At 41.6% G+C, this 25,635-nt stretch overlaps 1 protein-coding gene across 8 annotated transcripts in view; it reads left to right on the plus strand.

Annotated features, from left to right (window-relative positions):
* Window positions 1–25,635, plus strand: part of LOC105837990 (fat-like cadherin-related tumor suppressor homolog) — a 343,441-nt gene that overhangs the window by 31,759 nt on the left and 286,047 nt on the right. For 6 of the 8 annotated variants that reach the window (XM_036283295.1, XM_036283293.1, XM_036283308.1 and 3 more), the window contains one exon: window positions 8,817–8,904. The exons of the other annotated variants lie outside the window; for them this stretch is intronic. The gene's annotated coding sequence lies outside the window, so the exon portion shown is untranslated. The remainder of the gene's footprint in view (window positions 1–8,816; window positions 8,905–25,635) is intronic. 8 annotated transcript variants of the gene reach the window in all.

Genomic DNA, 25,635 nt, shown 5'->3' on the forward strand with positions numbered 1-25,635 from the left:
TTATTCTTTAGACTCGACTGACTGTCAAACGAGCGAGATTAGATCTGTCGTACTTATTATTCCCGGGGTACAATAAGAGGTACGTTGTTTCATTTCCTAAAGCATCCTTTAATATCGCGCGCTCGCAATTGCGCGAACAAAGGCCGCTTTACATGCTCGCGTGGAATGGCACGAGGTCGGGTTGCTCTTCAGTTCCTTGTAATGCGGCTTATACTGGATGTATATACTGGATGTGAATGCGCGTACGGACATAGCCTGCCTATACTGTTGCCGGTAATTCTGACGATATCTCGTGCCCGTACCTTCGCATTCGCGCAGCGCGGTGTGCACGAGGGGGGCTAGACTAATACGGCATTCCAGCGATATCTCCGCGCCGCGAAGGGGTTAGGAATTGAAATAGAAATCCCGGAACTTGTAATCACGCCTATATGTTTTACGATAGTGAGCTATGTGCGAAGTGTATTAGAATATCGATAGCCGGTATATATTGCATGCGTGTTTTTTATTTTGCGGCCGCCTATACAATATTCGCGAGTTCACGATCGCGGAAATCGTGCCGGTGTAGTAACCGTAAATGACAACTGGGAATAACTTATCCGAAGGGGAATAAATGCATAAAAGAACCGTACGACTTTTTGTTATACGGCTTTTTGAACTTTGGGCTCTACAATGTGTGTGGGGCAAGCCACGAGAATTGGCAACAGCCGTTGATTTATAACGTGTTTAGAATGTTATCGTCTCTCATTATCTCGTTATGACGCTCGTTGTGCAACTTTCGATACACGGACAGGCTATGAAAATTTGCAAAATTGCACGATCTTGCCACTCTTTGTGATCCCGTCCGCTATTCGCTCCGTCGAACGTCGAGCTTCACTCTGCGACCGTCCGGGATCAGGCCGTCATGCTCGACGGAGCGAAGAAATGCACGCGCCCCATTGATTTATTTATTGTTGAGCGCGCGACACTGACGCGCGCGCGCGCGCGAGCGAGCGAGCGAGCGAGCGAGCGAGCGGCTCATTCGCAGAATTTTAATTGCCTAGATAAAACCGTCGTAAAATCACGCGCGCGGAGAGACCACGTACACGTATACATGGGCACGCGGGAGGACAAAGAGAATCACACACGTGTGACACGGTGCACGCGCACGTTCGCCATGTCGCGTTGCCGTATTCGTCTTCCGAACTCACGCAGTCGTGAGTGCGGCGTAGTAACAACAGCGGCGGCACACGAATACTGCATTTGCCGCTCTGCTCTGAAATCATAAAACCTTATTACACGACGGATTCTGCGCGCAGCTTCTCCTCTCTACATCTCTTTGTCGCGCGAGCACGCTGCCGCGGATTAACGAGCTCTATGAGGTTTAATGGCCCGGCGGGCGTTTTTTGGAGAGGATCGAATTTCGCCTGTGCGTACATTTTTCTCGCATGCCGAAGAAGCAGAGAGAGGGAGAGGGAGAGAGAGAGAGAGAGAGAGGGAGAGAGAGAGAGAGAGCGAGAGGGAGGGAGGAACGTGTGCGACGACGCGGCTATAGACGCGGCGACGATTGCGGTATGTGCGAAATTAATGATGTCGCGCAATTGAGCGTGATTAATCGCGGAATTATGACGGTCACGATAATTAATATTGCGAGTCTCGTATGTGATAATCGATCGTGTCAAGCTATTGCGAAATTGCGACTAAAATAAATAGCGCCGACGTGGCAATCAGATTTATTTTTCACGGAGTGAAGAGTTGAGGATTGATTCAAGTATAAGGGTTTATTCTACATTGTGATAATGCCAATTAAACCACCCCTTCCGAACTATAACAGAAAAGATTATATCACATAGCCTTCTTTCTAATGTCTCAGTCTTTAAAATGATTATAAGAGACAACCAAGAGATGGAAGAAGAGAATTCATAGTTAATTGACTGGTTCAATAAAATAGGTTAATTATTTTTTTACTATTTTTACATTTATTCGAGAATTATGTTTTCCTTTACAAAAACATGAAATAAATTTATTAATATTTAATATCAAGTTTTTAAATTGATGGATTTTCTAATGATTCAATGTTGTCAATTATGTTAATATTCTCTAACATTGTATAAGGAAGGAATGCTGCACTTATCTTCTATTTTTTTTTGAATAATTTAAGGCCAGTTTTAACTTCTTGGTAAACTTATAAACCTATCAGGTAAGCATGTGTCTACCTTCACTTTTTTTCTTAAATAAATAAAGACAGACACATTTATTTAATAGGTAAGTTTACCAAGAAGTTGAAACAACCGGCTTATAATGTTGTTACATTTTTCACAAATATAATAAGACCATAAATATCTCATGAATATTTTATAGTTATTTAGGCTCTTATTATATTTATAAAATATTTATAAAATATTTTATAAATTTGAGTCTAAAATCGATTAACAACATACACAAGCATGGTTGTACAACACACGATACAATAAATTGACAAATTTAACGAAAAGGAAATTTCTAATCATATTTTAACATTCCAATAACTCACAAATACATATTTTTCTCTGTGTTATTACATTAATTATAACAATAATACATATTTTGTTTTTAAATTTATTTTAATAGTTTAAACTTGTACTTGATTTTTATCTACCATATATGTAACCGTGTAACTTAACGATTGAACATAGTGTGTTGGCATGTGTTCGACTTTTATGTGTTCTAATATAAAGAAAAAGAGAAAGTTATGTTATAACTAAAGTTTGGCCTTTTTAACTTTTGCATTTTCAACGCAATCGCGGTGTCTTGATTACGCGAATGTATCACTGCAGTTGTTCGAATATTTCTCTGACCGTTCATTAATTATGCAATGCCTGCCCTCGTCACCCAACCACCTAGAGTCACGAGGATCGAGGTAATCGCTTGGCCTTAATCGTACGACCGATCGATCACCGATAGACCGGCGGCAAGAAACAGAAATCGTAGGAGGAGGAAAGGAGTAGAAAGGAGGGGAGGGCGGGGGGGCGAGAAAAAGACGGCAATGAACTTTGGCCTGGTTGAACCGGCGGAGTTGCGAACCTGCTTTTGAAGTTGAATTCCAGCCGTCCTCCTAGTAACTTTATGTTTCAGCAAACGGTACACGAAGTGCTCGGGTACGCTAATCGAATAAACTGCGTTCGCCGTCGCTGCGAAGTCGAACAATTAAGAAGGCAGTGGCAACCGGTTTTCTACCGGTAGTCCGGATTTGCGGTAGATACTTTACTAGGAGACATATGAGAACACGAAAGTCGCTCATTATTCATAGGGCGATAGTTATCGAGGTGTGATATATACTTTTCGCCGTCGGAGCAGGGTAAAAGTTGGAAATCGGCACTATGATTACGAAAACAGTCTATATATCATTTCGAGGCACTTGTCCGAGGTAACGCGAAACGCGCGTTATTTTGCGCGGCGCGTTGTTGCGTCAACGCAACGGATTTTCGGACGGGGCGCGCGCGATTGCCGAGTGGCAAGATCCCGAGATAAACCCGTGAGCGGGAGATGAAACCGAGTACGCATCTCGCACGCGTTACCGTCAGGATCTAATCGTACCCGTGCCTGACCGCGTGTGACATTATTGTCACGCGCGTTCGAGCACTTTACACGCCATTTGCAGCGAGGGGCAATCGGCCGGTCAGCGGCCACCAGCAACGGGATGAACCGACGCGCGCGGCGACGTCGCGCCGTATGCTCGCCCGCACGTTGATTTCCCTCGACATTGCGCGCCGCCGCGTTACGCCGCCGCTTCGTCCGACTCGGTACACCTCGCACACCGTGCGCGTTTCGCGCGTGCCTGCTTGCTGCCGACCGTTTCATTCACGCGCGCGCATGCGACGTTATACGCACTACGCTACACGCTCTCGCGATCTGAGGCGCATTCAGTTCGTTGCCCGAATCGTCACGGTGGATGCGAGATCGGCCGTCCTATTTATATTCAAGAGCCGCCGGTACGCCATTCACTCGCGGTTAGCGCGCGACGCTCGTCGCATCTCGAGGCGAAAAGACGTTCCCGCTTTTCATTCGGAACGACCGATTTTATTAACATTTAACCTGATAATAGTCGGCTAGTCTTTTCGCGTAAACAATTACGTGTGTTTATCAAGTTTACATTTATTTAAGATTATTACACGGGAAGAAGTTAATCTGAAATCTATAATCATGATTTTATGTGTAAGCGAAGATATAAAATCTTCTTTAAGAATTTAATAATCTTGAATAGACATGACTCGCTTACATGAAGAAACTTTGTACGGTTTCATCAAGAAGAATATTCAGTAACAATTTTTATGAGTGTAGAGGAAAATTAGCGGATAGAGAATAATATCTTTAAATCAAGAATTTGAACTTTTTAATACTATTATCAGAAAAAAATCAAATTGTGTTTATTAGATAATTATTACAATATTATAAAATAACAGTAAATACAATATTTTACTGAAGATTATCAAATTTTTTAATAAAGATTCTATATTGGTGATATATGAAACAATGATTATTGAACTAATACTAATTTTTTCTGTATATATAAATTTATGTTCAATATAAAAAATATATAAGAATGAGAGAAGTTTCTTATCGATAATAAAAAAAAACTACTATACTGATAGCTTTATTTTCTCACTGCTGCAATGTATAAAATATTTCAGGTGACTACTCCCGGGTTAAATTATTGAAAAAGATTGTGCAAACACGAGAGTGTAATTAACGCCTTGCAAATTACTTGTAGATAACACGCACGGAGAAAACACTGTAAGAACCGTTTTGTTGCCGTCGTGCATTTCTCTAAGCCAATTTAGATTTTGATGGGAATTTAGGATAAAGGAACGTGAGAGTTCCGGGGAGAAGCGATTTGTCGGGAGATCATCTCTCTCCTTCAATCGTTAAGGACTTACACAGAACGGACTTACACAGAAGGAAATAATTGCGCGTCGCACCGTGATAATATCATTTGCTTCGCATAAAATGACGCTCCTATACATTTACTTCGTGCTCGGGCTATTCCTATATAGTTTTCGCATTTAAAAGTTTCTCCCAAGAGCCTCCTCGAAGCTGGCTGTAAACTTTTGCCCCGAAAAGGGCATATTACTGACAAACAAAAGAACAAGAATAATCGCGTCTTCCGATCGCAGGAAGACGTGTTCGTCCATTCGCCGGGTGATTTAGCGCGAATATTTCAACATTTGCTTTCCACTCGATATCGAGAAATTCTCATCTTTTCGACCTACTTTCTCTCTTTTTTTTTTTTTTTTTTTAAACAGTCACGTACACAACTTGAATTTCTAAACGAATCGAGACTTGAAGGATTCCGTGTTGTTGCCGATATTAACGTCCCGCGTAATACCGATCGGTATATTCAACTGTTATGTCTGAAGGCAACACGAAGGAACGTAATACGTGTCAGTGACAGAGTCGCAGCCGATGCAGACACGTTTCTACCCGATATATATCTTTATTTTCAACGACGCGCAGGCCGTCCGATATAGATTGCGTACGCCATGAGCAATCGACGTTTATAGTGTAAATAGACAGAAGAGGACGAAACGCGAAACCTGCCATCGCGAGGACTGTCAGGCGCAGCTTGGCTTCGGCCATCAAGCGCAGTCGGGTACGGTTTTGTTGGTTTACGTCGGAGAAACACAGAGTTTACTAGCAGCGTTAGTCTGCGGAAAAACGACGAGCGTCGCTCATCCCGAAGATGAGTTTTCTATTTCCAGGAAAGGTAGGGATGAGGGATAACATAATTTGATGATACAACATGATCTACGTCGAAACTTTTTTCGCTTTCTTTTTTAACGGTAGCGAGACTAGAAGAAACAAAATCAGGGAGTCGTGGGCAGAAAGGTACATGTCATTTAAGGGATGAGTTTTCGCGCTATATTATCTGCGTTATCAAATTATGTTACTTTATATTATCGGAAGGATTTTGATTCGTGTTTATATATACAAAAAAAAATAATAATGACAAATAATTTCATACAAATAGAATTTTGCTGTAGTTCTTTTGCTAATAAGGAACTTGGTTTACAATATAAATATTATATAATCATATTTATCCATATCTCAAACTTAACAAGTCTAGTCAAAATTTACTAGCAATAATTTCATAATATAGGGGAATAGAATAGAATTTATTTACTTCTTTTTTATTATTATATAAATTTAATCTTAAATTAAAATCTATCAGTTCTCATAACACTACTTTTATACCTACAATCCTCGATAAGTAATTTTATATACAAATTTTATATAAAACTGAATTATACGTTTTGACTATAAAGATATATTACACAGATTATTTCATATATGTTGTTTTATATATTTTATATATAGTATGCATGCGTATTTTCTTATTGGCTGATTGCTCGTACGTGAGTTTTCGGTAGGTCGCATTACGTGTGAACGAATCATCATTGGTTATTGTCAATCGACCTACTGACTTTTAACAGGATACGCCGGCGCTCCCTCCAGATGAAAATTGACATCACCGCGTGATTTTCAATACGTGACAGTTGTTCAAAAGCGCGTGATGTAACACGATCGTACGTGCACTTATTCGTCCCACGTATCTTTGTCTCTCATCGCGTGATTTGCGATGTGCGTAGCGATCGTACTTTCATTCAACACTTTTTCACATAATTTACAATCGTGACGATGTTTTAACGAAATATAATTTCTCTCGCAACGTAATGCGGTGGACATGCAAATGTGGCCGGATTGATTATTTAACTACTGACTGCACGAGTGTTCGATCGGTCATGGAACAAGGGACTACGCAAAATCAATTTCGCACGCAGTGTAATAAGCTTTAATCTCGATCTCCCTCGAGAAAGGGAGACTCTAATACGGTCGTGAGTAGTGGGCCGGTCGTAATCGCAACTGGATCATTAATCTGGCAGGCGTTGCTCCGTGTAGGCCGTATCAGAACTCTCGACATCGATCGTTCTCTTCCACCTTGCGCCGACCAATTTTCCAACCACGATTCGTGCGATCGTCGTTCGGTTCTCGTCACTACAATAAACGAGGAGTGGAAAAGAAATTAAGAAAATTATTATAACGTTAAGCGAAATAATTTTTTGACGCCGAGATCGATTTAATGCGAACATGTACTCTGTTACACAACACATGACTGCGTGTATAATAAAAATGAATGGGTCACTTGGTGAATAATATAAATTAAAAATCTCGCTCTTGAAAAATTGAAAATAAACTGTATAATTTTTTCAATTGCAGCGCTAAAAATAATTAAAATGGAATTTATAAAGAAGTGCTTGATTATTTTATACATTCAACTATATTGTTGAAAATTACAATTCATAAAAAATTACAATTCATAAAAAAAGCAAATTTGTAATATTGAATTCAATTGTTAAAGGGATTCAATATTGAGTATTTTTGTATAATGTAAGGAAAATATTGACTTGTAGACTTAGGAATGCTTAACTAATGGGATTATTGAAGTAAATTTTGTATCTATCTCCTCTGATTCTGAAATTCCTATCTCAATTTTGATAAAAATGATATTGTTTTTGAAATTGTTTTTGAAACGAGAGCAATATGAAGATATCGATCGTCGCCGTCGTATTTTTCTTCGTAGCTACCGTAGTTGCTACAGCGCGTGATATTTCGTTAAGGAAACGCGTAGACGTGGCATTAAGTTTCGCGGCGAGACGTTACCTCATTTCTTCTTCGGAAATTAATGCACTTTGTTATCTTAGCCCGTTTGCCTAGTCTTCCGCCTCTTTTCACATTGCCTTTCTCTCTCCCCCTGTCTCTCCTGCTCTTCGTTTCCCCATTACTCTACCATGTCTTGTTCCCGTGTGTATTACGAGATAAGCCGCTTGGCTTAATCTTTCTCGATACCTGCGACTTCCCATGGGTGGAAGATTGGTGAAACCTTGTGTTCTAATATGTACAAGAAGCATGCCAGACCCGGGGAATTAACCGCGCGGCGCACGTTGCTTTAACTCGTGCTTTGAATTATCGCTAAAGCCGTTTTACCGTCACAACGTTGGCATCGCCATCCCTTATCGCCATCAGGCATATTATCGCGAGACGGTGGTTCATGAGCAATTATGCTTACCTTGCACATCGACTTAAGCTTGAGTTACATCACTTTTTCTGGGCGTATTAAACTGCGCTTTATTACATTTTCCGCTGTGGTTAACAAGTGCACATCTCGGTATTTAATGCTTCCCTTATCTAACAAAACATTTGAAGCGTTTTTAAGTGTTATTTTGCTCTTATTTCATGTTTAAACTATTAACGGTATCGTCGCGCGAAGATTCATACGGCGTTTAAAGTTTACTGGAGCGATATAAAACGATGTAAAACAAACTTAAGCTTCTTTATGAAAGACTCTCAAATTAGCATTTTACAGAGACAATATTTTCATCAACATCATCAACAATATCTTAATATCGACCTCAGCACACTTCCGCTCTAATCTGACCTTCTTTTCGCTCTCTCTCTCTCTCTCTCTCTCTCTCTCTCTCTCTCTCTATCCTCTTCTCTCCTCTTCTATCTCCTTGCATCTTCCTGGATTCACTCTTTCCATCAATCTTCCCGTTTCACTAGCGTGACAAGGTAAATAAAACACGTTATGTTCTATCCTCGCCTCATATGTTTTGCTCGACTTATCGAAAACGAATGACGAATAAAATTCTACTTTGACCGATGTTATGCGATCGGCAGACCGGAAAGTGTAATGAGGCATTCGTGATGGCGTTTGCGTGTGTGGCATGCGTTAAACGACCAACGCATTTGCTTGGCGCCACGTGTGTTATAATCGACTGTAAAAAAAAAACTTTGTGTTGCAGGTGAGACTGACAGAAGACACTCATTGAAATTATCCCGAATATCCCGTCATTATCGCGCCGCCGTAGAGAACGGACAATGTGCATGCAGGTAATATTGCGGTAATGTCTTACATAAGGCACGTCACGATCTCGCGGTACAAGCGGTACCAATGTGGAATGACGAGCTCCTCGTTGTCGTTAATGATTGAGATATGAGAACCAATAAAGTCACTCGCGTGACGGTAAATTGTCGCTTCGGCGAGTTTTACCGGCGCGTTTGTAATCGAGGCTGCTAATTGTCCCGTGTGACACAATCAAATCGCCGGAACTTTTACAATGGCGCTTGTAATCTCCGGCGGCACCATTATTGTGCCGCGACTTTGACGCGTCCCGTCAAGGCAAAGCGAGGAGCGGGCTCATGTAATTTCGAGAAGTTAAGCGTAGTATTCCGCGATCAGAATAGACCAGGGTACGTCTACGAGACCGGCGTACGTCTCGTTAACGGCAAAATATGTTAATGCGCTCTAATCTACATTTTACGCGAGTGCGCGATTTGTAATTGTAATTCATGAAATACGCAGCCTTTGGCGTAACCGTGTTCGCGCTTTGCTTCTCTAAACTCATCTGCCTAGGTATCACTGTTATTCTTTACGCGAAGACAATGAAACTTTATGATGGAAATTTGACATGTAATATAAATACGGTAGTACATTACTTCTCTATTTATTCTGCATATCCATTTATAACGTTTCTATTTCGAGAACTTTGCGAAACTGGTAAACTTCACGTCATTTGACGTGGCTGGCGAAAACACGTGTCTTCACTTTTTCACATTCGCTCGACTGGTTTGTGCGTTCCGGGCATGGACGAGCTGTTGTTTGAGGAAAACGGCAGAAGAAACGACGGCGCCGTCTGACGCGAAGCGATTCAATGGACCACGTAAGTGTCTGTTACGCTTCTTCCACACCCGGCTGCGCGCGCGCTCATTTGCGATTCCGCGCGGCAGCCCTTTCGTTCGTCGATACGCCGATGACTAACTATTCGCGGAAGATCCGTCCGGGGTATCCGACGTTTTGGAATGGATTAAGGAGGCGGTGCGGCGCGTCGGCAACGACCGGCGCGACTACTTCTTACACGTCGTAAGATTGACGCGCACGTGAACGGAATGGAATCCCGACTCTTAAACCACCGTATGATAGAGCTCTCTACAAGACCCGTAATTTACCGTAAATTCTACTAGATTATTAGTCACTTTGCCTCACGGGCGTGTACTCGAACGTACTCGTTATTAAATTTGGCAGGGCGTATCGTCGTAAAATGAAAACGTCTCTCCTCCTTATCGTTGCGAGCGGTGTATCATTAATCTTAGCGTTATTTCATTGTTACCCGACGTGTTTCTCCTGATAGTAGTCTACGCGTATCTAATGCAATTGAAATATTGATTGATATTATTGCAAAATAATTGATCCCAGATAACGGGGATAAAATACATATACTTCTCTCGAGTCGAGTTATTCGCGGGTTAATGAGATCCTATCGCTTTCGCCAATTACACGAGCTTTTTTTTAACCAGTGCGGACTCACGGAATATAAACGGCAGTATCGAGGAAACTGCTATTCCAGGAATGTCGTGCTGGCGCTTCAGTAGAGAACCGCGCGCCCCGTTAAAGGTATTTCCAGCCTAAACACAATAACGCTCAAACAACACTACGGTACACGTCTCGGGTTATCATTTTTGCCTCTTTAAAGCCATTGACCGAACAGTTCACTCAATGAGAAACGCCAATGACGTTACGCGCTCGTAAGTGAGTCGCCAGCGCCATGTAATTACAACGATTGAGCTTTCTATCTCTGCTGTACACACTTTTATTTCGCGAATAACACTTCGTTCGCGGCGGTAATATATGATTCCGCTAATATTTATAAGATGTTAGCGAGATACGAGTAATCAATAAAACGTTGCGTTGAGTGAAATGTAATGGGAAATCAAGTCCACGCTCGAGTCAATTACACGCTTTAATTTGATCATAACGCAATAAGGTATAGCGAGAAACGCTTTGTATAGCGTACTTAACAAGATGTTGCGATTCTTTCGCGTTTCTTACTGATGATTTGCAGATTTCTCCGCTGGAGATTCGTATCTTGCAAAAAAATCTACAAGAAGAATGCAGGTAGACGAGTGATTGTTATAAATAACGCTAGTAATGTGCAACGTAATTTGATTTCAAAGGCAAAGCTTTTTTTCGAAGAACCATGTTCTTGTCGTGAACTCGCTAACGGACAGAACTTGTGCAGCGACTTAATATAATCGCGCGTGTAGACCATTTGTCTTGTCGTAACGACGTCCCTCTAGTGCATCCTGACATAGAGACGCTCCGTTTTCAGATCTCGTGACTGCTATGCTTCTCTCGGCAGTCAATGTGCGCGTGGGCAGGATTGACATTATTAATGCATTTATTCATAAGGTCAATTAAAATTTATATGAAAGAAAAGGAAAGAAGAGAAAAAAGAGTCAACGAGCGAATGAGAGCGTATGTGTGTGTGTGTGTGTGTGTGTGAAAGAGAGAGAGAGAGACAACAAGTACGATACACAAACGGTATAATTATTATCTCGATTTAGCCAATGAACTATCGTGTTTGTCGTCAACTCGGGCGACGAGGAGAACGGAGCCAGGATGAACCGTAAGTACATAAGATAAGAACTCTGCAGTCTGTCCTTTACTGTCCTCCATTGTCAACCATGGCTGTCAGCAAACCGTTCGCTGATCTGCGCGAAGAAGGAACAGACTCCTCCAGGTTTTGCTTTTCTCACTGTTCTGTCAAGGACAGATATATATAGTCTAATGCCAGAGTCTATCTTGTATGTCTATGGGATGAAACTTGAGAGAGAGAAAGCTCTCTCCTCTATTTTTATCGTTCCTCCATACGGTCGATTTCGCAGGCTGTAATTTAGAAAATACGTATGTGGAACATCCCATCCGCCTCGAAGTAGGTTAAGCAAACGATGCAATTAGCGTAGCTCATTTTTTATTGTCTTTGTCATCGGTACCGATCTTATAGGTCCGCTTGTTCTACTGCCTTTTACCATGTAGATATCGATGTGTGCATTCCATGTGTGTACTTCGGTCGACTAGGTATGGCGCAGCACAATAGCATTGGAAACCTATGGATCGACAGCAATATCGCTATCATGAATATACGTTCTCTATGCGTTGCATAGTCACGCATAATATGTATTTGTGCAACAACGTATATCCGAGGATATGGATATTACTTTGTATGAAATCCGGATATCTGTATTATTCGTGTTATAAGCAATTCGTATCTCAATACGTACGATATAAGATCCTTTTACCGCAGTAATATAATATTGGTCAAAAATTTATAATTAAATGTAACATTTTACGTGTTTCAACATTTATGAAACTGAAAAATTCAACGCACAATAATTTTAACAAGGACCGATTTTAATACAAATACGAAATGCTTTTTATTTTACAACAAATATACCCTTAATTATATATGAAACTTTTTACAAATGTTTTCTATAATGATGCAGCACCAAAATGGTTGGCGGCGCAAAATTGCATGCGAAAAGTTTCAGATTATTCTCCGTTTCTTTCATCTTGTTTCTCGAAACACGAAAACTAGAACATCGGGCTTGTCACGAAACTTTTAATGAAAGTTCACCGAGACCGTTGTTAAATCTGCTCGGATAATTCGCGCACCCATTCAAAATCGCTACAATTTTCAAGAGACTTTAGTCGACAATTCACTTTTTCTTAAACGGTCCATTATATACGTTGAATCAATTAATATTGCATCCCATCAGTGCTGAAAGTTGTATTAATAGCAATGAAAATAGGGGAATACATTTCTGGTTACGTGGTTTGCCTTAATCAGTTTGCGCTGAACCATCCTGTTGTCCGCGTTACATCCATATTTATGAGTAAGGCATATTGTCTGGCTATACACAGCGTACATACATATACATACGAATAAACTACATAACGCGCAAATACATTTAATGTATTTATCCTTATATCTACAGTTGATATCTCAAGGCTGCTTCTCTCGACTGTGTTTTGTCTTCATGATTTATGAAAATAGAACATTGCTTAACTTTTTATCACGCTGATAGCTCCGACTAACTTTTCATAAATGGAAGTTAAAAGCCATGCTCCATTACCGTCCGTATTGTCATTTCAAACAAGTCATTCACATGGAAGAAGATATTTAATATTTTATTTTGCAGAAGTAGCTAGCGCGTACAGCCAGATCCAAGCAAATAAACGCGGAACAAACACGAATAAAGAAAAATGATAACTTGCTTCAGTGAGTGCACACAGCATCACCAATATTGGCAGCTCTCATTAAAATATTCGTATTTATTGAAGCAAGCTGTTTACTTGTGTTTATTCAGGTTATAATTTTTCAAGTTTGATCCGAAATTATTCTTTCGCGCACCAATAAATGTTATGCTTCAATAAGTAGTCCAATGCAAGAAACAGCCGATACTATTGAAACGTGTGTTTACTTCCTCGATTAATTGGCCAAGAGTTGAAGCTTTGTGCGAAGCTTTGCGTAGAATAGAATCATTTAGTGTACATGGCGTTGCATGCACTTTCCCATTGTGTGTATACATACGTGTAAAACCACATATGCGTATTTGTTGTTTTGTGTAGTTTTAGACCACCACATTTTATTTTTACATACGTAGCAATAATCAATTATTTCTTTCGAGTTTAAAATTTATTTTTCAAAATTCATACTGTGCTGCATTGTTTTAAAATATTATCAGCGAATGCAATTATTTATATAAGTAACAGTTTTCACAGTTGTGGAATGTATATTTTCTGTAAAACTTTGTGTCTTTTAACTAATATTCAATTTTATTGAAGTAGATAATACATTAATAAAAATTTGCATGTTTAGTATAGCATTGCAAGTACTGCATAGAGTAGATATTAAAATATCATGGAGCAGGTTATATTGATTTAATCTTTTTCTAAAAGGTTCAACCGCGTTCCACTTTGCAATTATAAAAAACTATTTAAAAAATTAATAAATCCGTTACTCAAGTTGAAATCCCATTTTACAGTGATATTGGTAAAATATTCAGAAAATTACATGAGTTACTACGTAGTAAATTATAGTTATTTAAATGAAAATCAATGATTATATCAATAATTGTTTCGAGGAAACACTTCAATGTATTAAATTTTTATTACATTATCTAATTAATTCAGTTTTCTTCAAAGATCGACGTTAAAATGTCGCGACTGCAGTTTGTACATGCAAGTTGCGTTCTTTATGTTTACTTTTGATCACAGTATAAAAAATATCGCTTTTATAAGATTCAAAAAATATTATTTAGATACAAGAACACTAAAAACTATTTACTTCCTTAAAAAATTTGAACAGATTTGTTATGTTGCAATGTAGAGATGTTCTTAAACGAACGGCAGAATCGTTTCTTTTTATGAAATTTCTTCTTGCGATAGTCGCTCTCTTAACTCGTTAAGTTTAGGACATTAAGGAATGATCGTTCTAGAAAATGCGATAAATGGCAGATAAAGCGATACTTTACAACAAGCACGGTTCTTTTTCACATGAGTAGAAGAGTAAATGTTCTTCGCGATGAAACCGCAGAAAAGAGGAATGAACAGGCAAACAAACCACTGACATACTTAGCTACTCGGAGGAGTGGTTACTTCGTAATAATGTATAAAAAACCTCGGCAGTACGTGATGCAGTTTATGCTCGCTCGGATGAAGTACCGGTTACGTGCGCGCGGAAGTTTTTACGAATTTATCTCTCGAGAGCGAGTGTATAATACGTCGCGACGACTCGCCGTAACGCACACCATCTTTCCAGTGAAATTTGCGTATTGACGCTTGATGCCTTGTATTACGCGTCTACGAGCGAGGATTCAGCGGGAAATTTATTAGCCAATTATGAGTGCTTAAAGCTGAATTTTTTCGCGGCCTCTTACGTAGTAATTATTAGACACAGATTTCTTCGACTGAAAGAAACCTCTCTCTCTTTCTCTCGAGGCTTCATTACGATTTTGCAGGTGCACCACTCGCTTGCGAGGAGAAAGCGCGCGCGTCTAAGCGATATTAGGTGTTAACCCCTTAATACTTAGTATGCTTGAGGTCAACTCGATTCCTCAACCGCGCTGAAATAGGCGGGTGGTCGGGAAGATCGTCGGTTGTTCTAGCGCGCCACTTTAAACCTTATTAACTGAAAAGAGTTGCCGTAAGTACATGGTGCTCGAGTTTTTGCCTCGATTTCCTGCCTGGAATCCGCCCCGTTTTAAACGAAACATTTTACTTCTCCATTTCTCTAAAAATCTTCGTGTAACAACAGTTTTTACGCTAGAGGTGTATACGCACGTATATATACGCATGCATATGTATAACGCGGTGTGAATGAAACGAGAGTGAAACGTTACCCGTGTCAGAATTTTCGTCAGTGTAATAGATCGTCAGCGGACAAAGTGATTATACAACGGTTCGAAAATGCCGGTGCAAGCGACCGCCGAGCGGCCAGCTGAACGGATTAAAGTTAACTAGCATTGCAAAATGATAGCTTGCGTATTGGCAAGCCCCTCTCTCTCTCCCTCTCTTTCTCTTTCCCATACGTTTTCACCGCACGTTTTCTCCCGCGCGTTTCGCTGTATCTCGACACTCGGAAATCGCGCACCCGCGCCGCGCCGCGCCGCGCCGCGCCGAGCGCGATTAAAGTCTCGCGAGTGCCGCCGTGTACATACGCTCGACGCGCGGGACGTTACACGCGCATAAAGTCCATTGTGGACGGGAGCAGTTGGCCGTTGCATTGAATTAGCATCGGATTAGCCGAGTTTAGGCGGCCGTTTCTCTTCGCGAAGGAGACACGGCGCTCCGGCGCGCGGACCGTAAATTACGCCGTGCACGTGAGGAAAGAGCGAGAGAGAACATTTCGGAGGCGGACAAAAATCTCCACCTCCGGTATCCTTAATTAGCATATACGGCTTGCGGTCGGGACACCTTGAGGCAGCCGCGTTCGACGTTTCGCAACGCCGCTCCTGCCGCGGCTTGGCATTTTGACCCGTGCGAACCGCCCCCCCCCTGCCGCTGATACGCTATTTATACCGCGATTAAATGTACATCGTTGCATCGCGAGGGGATGACTAAAGCCTCGATATCAAAAAAGATACATACGCCGTAATCATTGGAGCGGAGAACACAATGGTATTCTGACTCCGCGGCGATCGATCATCGATTGAAGGTCGATCTCGATCTAGATAGTACTATTTATAGTGAAATCCTTATTTATCAATAGTATACAATCGCTAAGAGCTGTTATGTACCGTGGCCCGAGAGCTTATCCACTCGAAGCCGTCTTTGATGCTATCCATTCCGATTACGAGATTTCGACATTGTTCCCTCCCGATCTCCCGTCCCGTTCCGTCTCGATCGCGTGCGGTTCCGTTGCAGTATTGAACTCTCGGGATTTCAATGATCCCGAGGTCGGCAATCCCTTTCTTCGGCGACGAGTTTGGCTTGTCTTCGGTATCATAGAGCAGAGAGACCGATGGAGAATCCAGCACGTACGGATCGGACGTATTCATGCAAAACGCGGTTTGTGTTCGAGGAACAGGTGCGCGCGGTGTATGCAGGCAGTCGATTAGACAACCGAGTGTCCGGCGAGCATGTCTGCCGACAGAATTGCAGGGTCGCCGTGTATGTAGCGTAACACCGATAGCAGTGTCGAGCACGTATGCACGGTCGCACAGCAGCATAGGGAAGCGCGTAGCATCGGGAATATCATCTTCTCTCTTCTCTGCCCTCTCTGCCTTCTCCCGTTTTGCCCTTCTCAATCTTTCATACTTTCATAGTCACACGCTGGGTGTAACATATCTTACATTTGTTGGCTACAGATATTAAAAAAATAATGTCTTGGATTTTTAAATTGATTTCTCGATCGTGTAGACTTACTACAAAGAAATTTTCTAATATTGGACAAATACTTATTTAGCGTCTTGTTAACGAAGATTGAGATTAAGACTTTTAGCTTTAAAGAAATTGAAGGAAAAGATTTCTAAATCTCTTCTAAGTCTGAATGTCTGGTAATTTAATAGTTGTGTAAATTTCTTGCCAAGAAAAATGCGTAAATAACCGGAAACATCCTCTGGTAATACGCCCTATATATCAAACACGAGCACGAAGAAATGTAAGTCAGGTACAACCAGTTCTTCTCGGTTGACCGCATGGCGCAACCCGGCCAATTGATCAATCAGTCTTTTCGATATGTCGTACGGTCCTCCGAGCGAGATTTTCCCGAGAAATCGGGGCCGGTCCCGGACAAAACGAACGTCTCGGCGAAAGCGCGCACGACACACCCGGCGCGGCGCGGCGGCGCGTTCATTTCGCGGCGTGTAATTGCACGGCAATTACGACGGCTCGTAATTCGCCGCCGTCGGTGCGATCGACGGCGGTGTCATTAATCGGCATACGCTCGCGAGAAATCGGCGCGGATGGCCCGTCCACGCTCCCGTTTACGACCGGTTGATAAGCGGTACGATTGATTTTCCCCCCGAGTCTTTTTCTCGCGGTATCGATCGCCGGAGCGATTGTGAGGCGTTGTGTTGCTGCTCATTGGAATTCCCGGTCGTTCGTAACGAACTTTATTAGCAATAACGCGTTTATTCGTTGCGGTTTTCTCGCGAACATGTGGAGTACTGCAGCAGCATTTCTCAAACAGCTATCTCTCGTCAGAGCTCCGAGAGCAATAGTTTATGAACTTTATGTAACAGCGTAGCTCATTGAAAAAAGAAAAATCAGCGTTAAACTTTAAGTTACTGGAAATATTGTGCCTTTTAAATCGGACTTTGGAAGGAATTTATTAAGACGCAGAGAAAATTGCAGAGAAAATTATATAATTTATGATGTAAAATGCGACACGTTACACTTTGATAAAGCTAAGCACAATAGAAATAAATTTTTCGAAAAAGCTTGAGAACCTCTGCGGAACAGGAATTAATGGCTAGTCGCCATAGATTTATTAACTGATATCTCGATGCAGGTTAAACGATCCATGTAATCAAGTTCTTTTTATTCCTGCTGGACGTGTTAGTCGCAAGGAAAAAGTCACACGGCCCGGTCGGCCGGATACGCCTCCGTGGATACGTAACGCTGCGGATTTTCGCCATTTGATTCAGAGCTGCGATTCGAAACGTTGCAACAGTGTCGGACGGTGTTGGCGGTGCGCGGACGTAGATGCACGATAGTTGTATACAAATGGCACCTATCTAGCAGAGAGCGTGCGAATTCAAGGGAAATTCATCCGCTGTCGGGGAAGCTGAAATAACACGGTCGATGATGTCACAGCTCCGTCACGTGAAGCCAAAGTACGCGCGACGTTTGCTTACGGCTGGGAAATACGGATTTGCGATAACAGTGCTGGTGCACGCTTAACGAAGGTTCCCGTCTCGCTCCCTCCCGCGCGTTACGCTTACTCGCTCGGCGACGAGGTCGTCTCTGCTCTCTCAGAAACGGCGATGCGTCTTACGTCGTCTACGAGAAGCGGCGCGCGCTACCGCAGGTGCGCCTTTGTGCGCCTCGGACCACCTCGCATTTGCATACGAATGCGGCTTTTCGGGAGCAGCCACGCTCGTGGCGCCCGGAATTTCGGAATTTTTACGCAAGCCACGCGGCAGCACGAGCGCACGTGTGGTGAAATATGATGGCGAAATACAACGACGTAAACTTGATACCGCGTGTCATTCGTAACGGTGAATAGTTGCTCGAACAAACTGCTAATTCGTATCTGGGCGTAACGCGATCCCCGATGTATCTCAATACATCCGTCTGTTCGGCAATGTGTGTGCGCAGGGATTCTCCTCTTTTTTTTTATAATAAAAAGAAGCTTATGCTTTCAAGTTTCCGAACAATCTGAAGTAGCAACAACTTCCGAAGTTTACTGCAATCTGTAATCTCCGAGATAAGCGTCGGGCAACTCATTCTACTTTCTTGTGTCTCCGTGTAGGAAAATTCTGTTTACGCCGAAAGAATGTTAAACGAGTGATAAAAAAGAAACGTATACTGACGTGAACGTAAGATCGTGAGAACGAAAAGTAGACGGGTAGTTCGGCCATTCGATGAGAAGCGATTGGACCGCCCTATCGCTCTGTTTGAAACGTACGCGCGAGGCGACGGGATATCGGATGCCTTCGGGTCATCGAGAGGGGAGAGAGAAAAAGAGATTAGTCAGATAGGCACGGAGAAAGTCTTCTATACATTTACATAAGGAGAAGGGGTTACAGTGAACGTATACAGTTCGATAAAATGGAATCTTATGAAAACAATTCGGAGGCGAACAAACGCATCCTTCTTCCCTCCTGCATCATCTGTTTGCTAATGAATGTTATCATTTAATTACACTTCTACATTTAGATTTCTGTGAAGTATAAACGGCACTTTAACTCTCTTTAGAGATTATTCGTGTGAAAATTAAAGATGCAGGCTTACGCAACGCTTTTTATAAGCGTGACCTCACGTCATTCTCATTACTCAAAGTTGTAAAGTGTCCGTTCCACATCATTGAGTCGCGTAGTCGCGCGTCCGATATAATCCGCGAACATTAATTACACGGTTCGAGAGGTACGTAACGCAAAAACTGCAAGAACATCGACAATTCATCACGTTCGAATCAACGACACTCTCGATGCGCGATTTTCTTCGCTTTACTTTTTTTTTTTCCCGTTCCCCTGAAACGCGTGTTGATATTACGTGTTAATGTGTTCGCGAGGCAACAGCCAGTTTAATTTTCTCACGATATAATGGCGTATAAGCAGGCTGCATATCGCCGATTCGTCGAGTTATCAGAGGTTGCAAAGAGAATCAGTCAGCCCGGGAGCTTGACTAGATTCAGAGAGCATGAAGCGCACCGTGCTCCAATCCGTGTTGAAATCCATTCGTGCATCTGCGCGTCCTGAATAGCCGCCGTGGCAGCGTTCGACTTTTGCAACCTCGCCTCCCGGTATTTCCTGGTTCGCCGAAGGTACGTAAAGGCATCGGCATTTAGACGAGCTGGCGTAGCAAGGGAGTTTTTTTTTTTCATTTTATGGACGATGATTCAATAATGATTTCAAAAAATTCTCCGTCTCCCTTCTCGATGTTGCGCAACGATAATCCTTGATGTATATGTCGAGAGACAAAAAGGGGAAATGTTTATTATATTCGAGATATAATTGTATTTTGCATTCGTAAAATTTCTATGCGTACAAAGTGTCTGCACATAAGAAACCAACAGATAAAATCAATTCGATAATAGAAGTTAGTATTGCTACACTTTGAAAGTCAGTAATATATGACAGATCTCAGTACGTACGTGTGTAAGCGCAGTTACGGGTTTGAACCACGCGATATTATTCGCGATAACGACCAACTTTTTGATCGCTTAAACTTGGACACTATTGACTTCGATATTTTTATCAACATTTTTATATCAATTTCTATAATTTTCTATAATTTAAACTAAATAATTTAAACGAATTGATTAAAATCATTTTCTATAATCTAATATACTAATTGGGTCAGCAGTCTAATTTAATAAATTAAAATATTTTATTACAAAATAAAAAATTTAGAACGAGTCCCATTTTTCTTATTTTGTAGAAAACAAAATTGTAAAAAATTACAAATTAAAACAATATATATTGAATTTCTCTTCTCTCCCTCCCTGTAAAGTATTTTTTAATATTTTTTATATTTAAATTAATTTAAGATAATATTTCCAGTTTCAGTTTAACGGTGTTGTGTTAGTCCGATAATTATATCAGCAGACAAGATTTACAGAACTGAAAAATGTATATTTCATAATTGATCAAAATATTAAGAAACAAGATCTGCTTCGATAGAAAAATTACATTTCTTCTTATTTTTTGTTTTTCTTGTTACATTCTAATATTCAACATATTATTACAAAATTTTTTACGATAGTGAGAGAAGGGGCACTCAGTATATTATTTTACGCCCTTTCGGTTGGTAACAATTTTTTTACAACGTAAACGCACAGAGAGGGCATTCAACTATTAACCAGTTTATTGAACTGAGTTGCGGGTTTACAAGCTATATGTGGTCACTAAAATATTAGCGTTGCTTCGGAACAGGGGAGGGGAAGAGAGAGAGAGAGAGAGAGAGAGAGAGAGAGAGAGAGAGAGAGAGAGAGAGAGAGAGAGAGAGAGAGAGAGAGAGAGAGAGAGAGAGAGAGAGAGAGAGAGAGAGAGAGAGAGAGAGAGGTGTGTGTGTGCGTATGAGAGAGAGCGCTGTTTTTTCTCTCTTCCGTTTCGTCAATCAATCTATTAACGGAAAAAACTCAAATGCGTAAAACTCGCTCCGTTTTCAAATATATGTGTATTTACCGTGTCGATCAAACATTTTTCTATAGTTACGCGTTTTCATACGCGTTCATATGCGTGACCGACATTTTACGCGTAAATGTATACTTGTAGTGCTACGGCATCGCTGCAGAGATCAATAACGGCACATACAGGCTTTCCACATAGTTTCTTACCCTTGCACAGTAAGACTTACAATGTAGTCATCCCGACGACTAACCATCTGCATAAGTGAAAAAAAAGGCTTTTGATCGATTTCTACGGTTCGTAGAAACGATCTTGCTTAGATAGATTATAATTATTACCTATATTACTCACGGCGAATTGCATACGTAATTTAATTTAAAACTCAACACACATATACGACGATTGTATATTTTGTGTAGATCGTCACGCATATTTAAGTTGTTGAATATTTAACATTCTTTCTCTCCCCTTACATTTCTTTCTTTCACCGCTTTTGTTTATCTGTCAAATCAGTTTTCTCTTTATGAGTTTGAATAATTGAACTGCTTCATTTATGTAAATAAAGTTTTAAATCTGTTAAAAAGATATTCTATATTGCAGGCTTATCGTTATGAAACTTTTTATAAGACGGCTTCGAACATAAGAGACAAAAGTTTATTAAACGTCAGTCGCGTTTCTTTGGCTTTTCGTCAATTTAATTAATTGAAAAATGGACAAATAAATAAAAAGTGCTTCAGTCTGCCATCTCGGTGAAACTACATCGTATAGTGACGTCGGGGCTTCATTGTTGGTGCAGTTCGAGGGGCTGGTTAGACCGCGATCAGCTTAGGGCAACCACATCGCGTCGCTGAAAGTGCAAATGCTCGCAGCTGCTGTTTTAATCTGTTCTTCTCTTCAATCTACCATTTGTAGGTATTTACAGGTTCAATGCATCCAGACTCGTAATTTCGTTTACGATATATCTTTATCTTATCACGGTTTTTTCGCACCTTCAACGAATACTGTTCGTCGACTGTATGTTACTCGTGCACTGGGGCACGATGTACTGTATCACGGTGTATACATTCATCGAACTATGTGGGGTCGCATTACAATGGTACCGCGCTATTATCACGTTCCAAATAGGCGCAAGTATGCTCGAAACGATATCATTTCGATACTCTCTGGAGGTGCGTTTACGTGATTCCGCGCGGATTTGCGTTCCCACATTCGATGCTATGTTAATTAGTAATCAATCCGTCGCGAATAATAAGGGTGATCCCGGTGATTGCTATTATGTCCATGCGCGCGAGCTTCTGACAGGTGAAATTACCGGCCATGTTGCGGTAATATGATTATAAACAGCTGACGCGGAAGAAGTGCATCGACTGACTGACAGCGCGCTGGAAGCCGCCCTCTTCGCGGACACGAGATTATCAGTCACGATAATTATCAATCCGAGCATTAGTGTCGGACAGAAAACGACGACGACGTGACGTCTCCCGCGACTCTCCTCGCGGCGAGCGAGATTAAATCTCGAGAATATGTGAAAGTGGAACTGGATTTACGCTCACGTTTCTTTCGACTAAGTGGCCCATTTAGGTCCGATCAGAGCTGACGTTTATTGTCAGACCTAATGGGTTACTACGCGGTCTTTTCCCTTCCGACTATAAAAAGAATAATAACGCGCGTTAAAGCTCTCGGAATGACACCCGTATATATGAATCCCCCACGGTCGGACCGCATGCGTTTATTTTAACGCGCGACAATTGTTTAACGACTAAAATCATGATACCGTATATGATACGTTTATCGAGCGTCGACTGTATCGAGCTGTAATGAACCCACCTGCACTTTGACGGGCCGCCCTATCGATGCGGCGCTAAGGGGTCGGCGGGCGGAAGTTGTGAAAGCCCCGAGGGCTTCCGCGCAGGGGTGGCAGAAAGGGAATCATATTAGCGGCTATATTACTCCCTTCCCAGTTTGTCGTTCACCGGCAGTATTATGACAACCAACAACTATGTCTCCGCGCTATCCACTGCGCGCGTCATCCTGGTATGACAAGTGTCGCGATACATCCGTCAACCAACGTAGCTCTCTCTCTCTCTCTTTCTCTCTTTCTCTTTCCCATGTTGAACCGCTTTTGCTGACACGTCTTGCATTAGTAATGCATTTACTCGTTGGTGCGGACGAGAGGCCGCAGCTTGCGAAGATATTTGCGCGGGGACAGTCGACTCGCTTCGAACCGGGCCACGTGCGCCACGATGGTTTTTGCTCGACGGTAAAACATAATATATGCAACGATTACAGATGCACGGTGCCGAGATAGACGCGGAACGGTATGTTCCGCGGGGAATAACGATAAAACTGTTAGCGGTTGTTCGTTCACGGTACTTACAGACTCGTAATTCTCGCCAAATTATCGCTCGGTCCGTTTCCATTTCCGCGCGTATTACGGCGCGCGACAATCGCCTCGTTACAGCCACCACCAACAACTTTGGCGCGCATCGTCGTAAAGCGTCACTAATGCATGTATTCGGCGGCGTCTGCGACGCGCGATGCATGTAGAGATGTATGACAAGGGCCGCGCCGCGCTCGTGAGGACTTACTATTACAAAGTTGGTGTATCGCCAGCGTGGAACTCACCGCCACCGCCGCCGCCGTCGCCGTCGCCGTCGTATCTTACCTTTGTGCGAGCAAACCAGTCTCTGCCTCGGTGGCGACGGCGTAAGACGCTCCCGTACGATCAGCCATACCCATGGATGCTTGAATGCGCCATTACGAACACGTTCGCTCGAAACGTTTACGCGTGCTTGTCGCGGCGCAACGGTGGCGGATAATATCAGCGCCGACTGGACGCGAACGTGTCTATTTCGACGTGATATACCCGTTCATCTTGACGAGCGCGAGTCCGTCGGCCGTCGGCGTGTTTCTTCGGCGAGAAATAGTGCCGTAAATATAATCGCTTAGATGCTATGTACTCGTGTACATATATATATATATATATATGTATATATACGGTGTCTCTCCGTGAACGTCGAGGCAATCCATCCTGTCGGGACGGCAGGTCCGGGGACTTCCGCTCGCAGGCACTCGTGACGGCTCTCATCTCACGTTTGATATACGACTATAAATGCGTTCGCCCGTGTAATATGCAAACGGGAGGCTTAACGGGTAATATCATGACTCGGCTTATCCTAACAAGCTCCTGACCTCTCGAGCGCCTGCGTAAACTTGCTCCTTCGAACGCTGCGTATGTACGACAAACGTAGCGTACCGTCTGCTGTCATAATGAAATGCGTCCTCGGAGAATTCCGATAATCGTCCGCCCGTGTCACGATTATTACCCACTTAATAAACACTATATTTGTGAGACGTTTCTTCCTGTTTAACAAGAGCGATATTTTATGAGCAATTGATATCTCGACTAAAAAAAGAGAACAGTTTATATACAAATTTTCGATATGGGTTTATTTATTTTTAGAAATGTAGAATCGATATATAAAATATTGGAATAGCATATTTAAGCGAAAACTGCTTATTTTCGTCTGATGAAGGAGCGATAAAACAAATGATGAGCGTATCTCGCTGAACGTTCTCGTTGCACATCTTGTGCAAATTCTTATGAACTATAAAACCGGCGGCGAAAGTCGCATATATCCAGTGACAGCTGTGTGAAACGTCGCAAAGGATAATGACAGTACGTCACGACTGTCGCGGAGCGCAAGAGGCATTTAGAAGCATTCGACCAAACTTTCGGGAAAGCCATAAATTAGGCAATCGTAGAATAGATATGTTACCATAATAATGTAGCATCTGCGTCGAGAGCACAAGTTGAAAAGAAATATTAAGAATTACTCGAGATATATACTATATAACTATACAACGTTCGCACGCATTAATATTTTTCGCAAATATACATTTGAATACAGAATATTTTTACTATATTTTGTACGTAAATATTTTTAAAAACTGATTTTGCTAATAATATTTTAAGGATGTACACTCATTTTTATAAATGTGTTGATATTTATACTTTAAATAAATTGTACATTTATAAAAGTTGTGTTTATAATAATTTATTCTATTTTTATTGAACAATATACTTGTATAGTTTACTTATGTTATTTGTTTTTAATTGTTATAATATTAATTTTTTTAATAATTATAAAATTTTTTAATAATTCTGTCATTATTTTGAAAGTAGGTATAATATATCCGTAATACGAAGGGCTCGGTGTACAAAGTTCTAATTTAATTCATGGAGAAAACTTTTATATTTAATCACTATAAGGAGATGCTGAGAAACGGTACATCATTTCCCACGTGGACAATGAGTTATAACCTACCCCGGGAGCAGTAATTTATAAGGCGTGGATCTCTGTCAGAGACGTTAATGAAATTCGTGCTTCTGACGTTTCTGCGAATCTGCGGGGGTCACGTCAACCATGCTTTAATCGCGCTTTAAAGTCAAAGGATCACGAGCGATGTAGAGCAGCATAAAGATCC

The sequence above is a fragment of the Monomorium pharaonis genome, chromosome 1 (assembly GCF_013373865.1).
Source record: "Monomorium pharaonis isolate MP-MQ-018 chromosome 1, ASM1337386v2, whole genome shotgun sequence".
Lineage (NCBI taxonomy): Eukaryota > Metazoa > Arthropoda > Insecta > Hymenoptera > Formicidae > Monomorium > Monomorium pharaonis.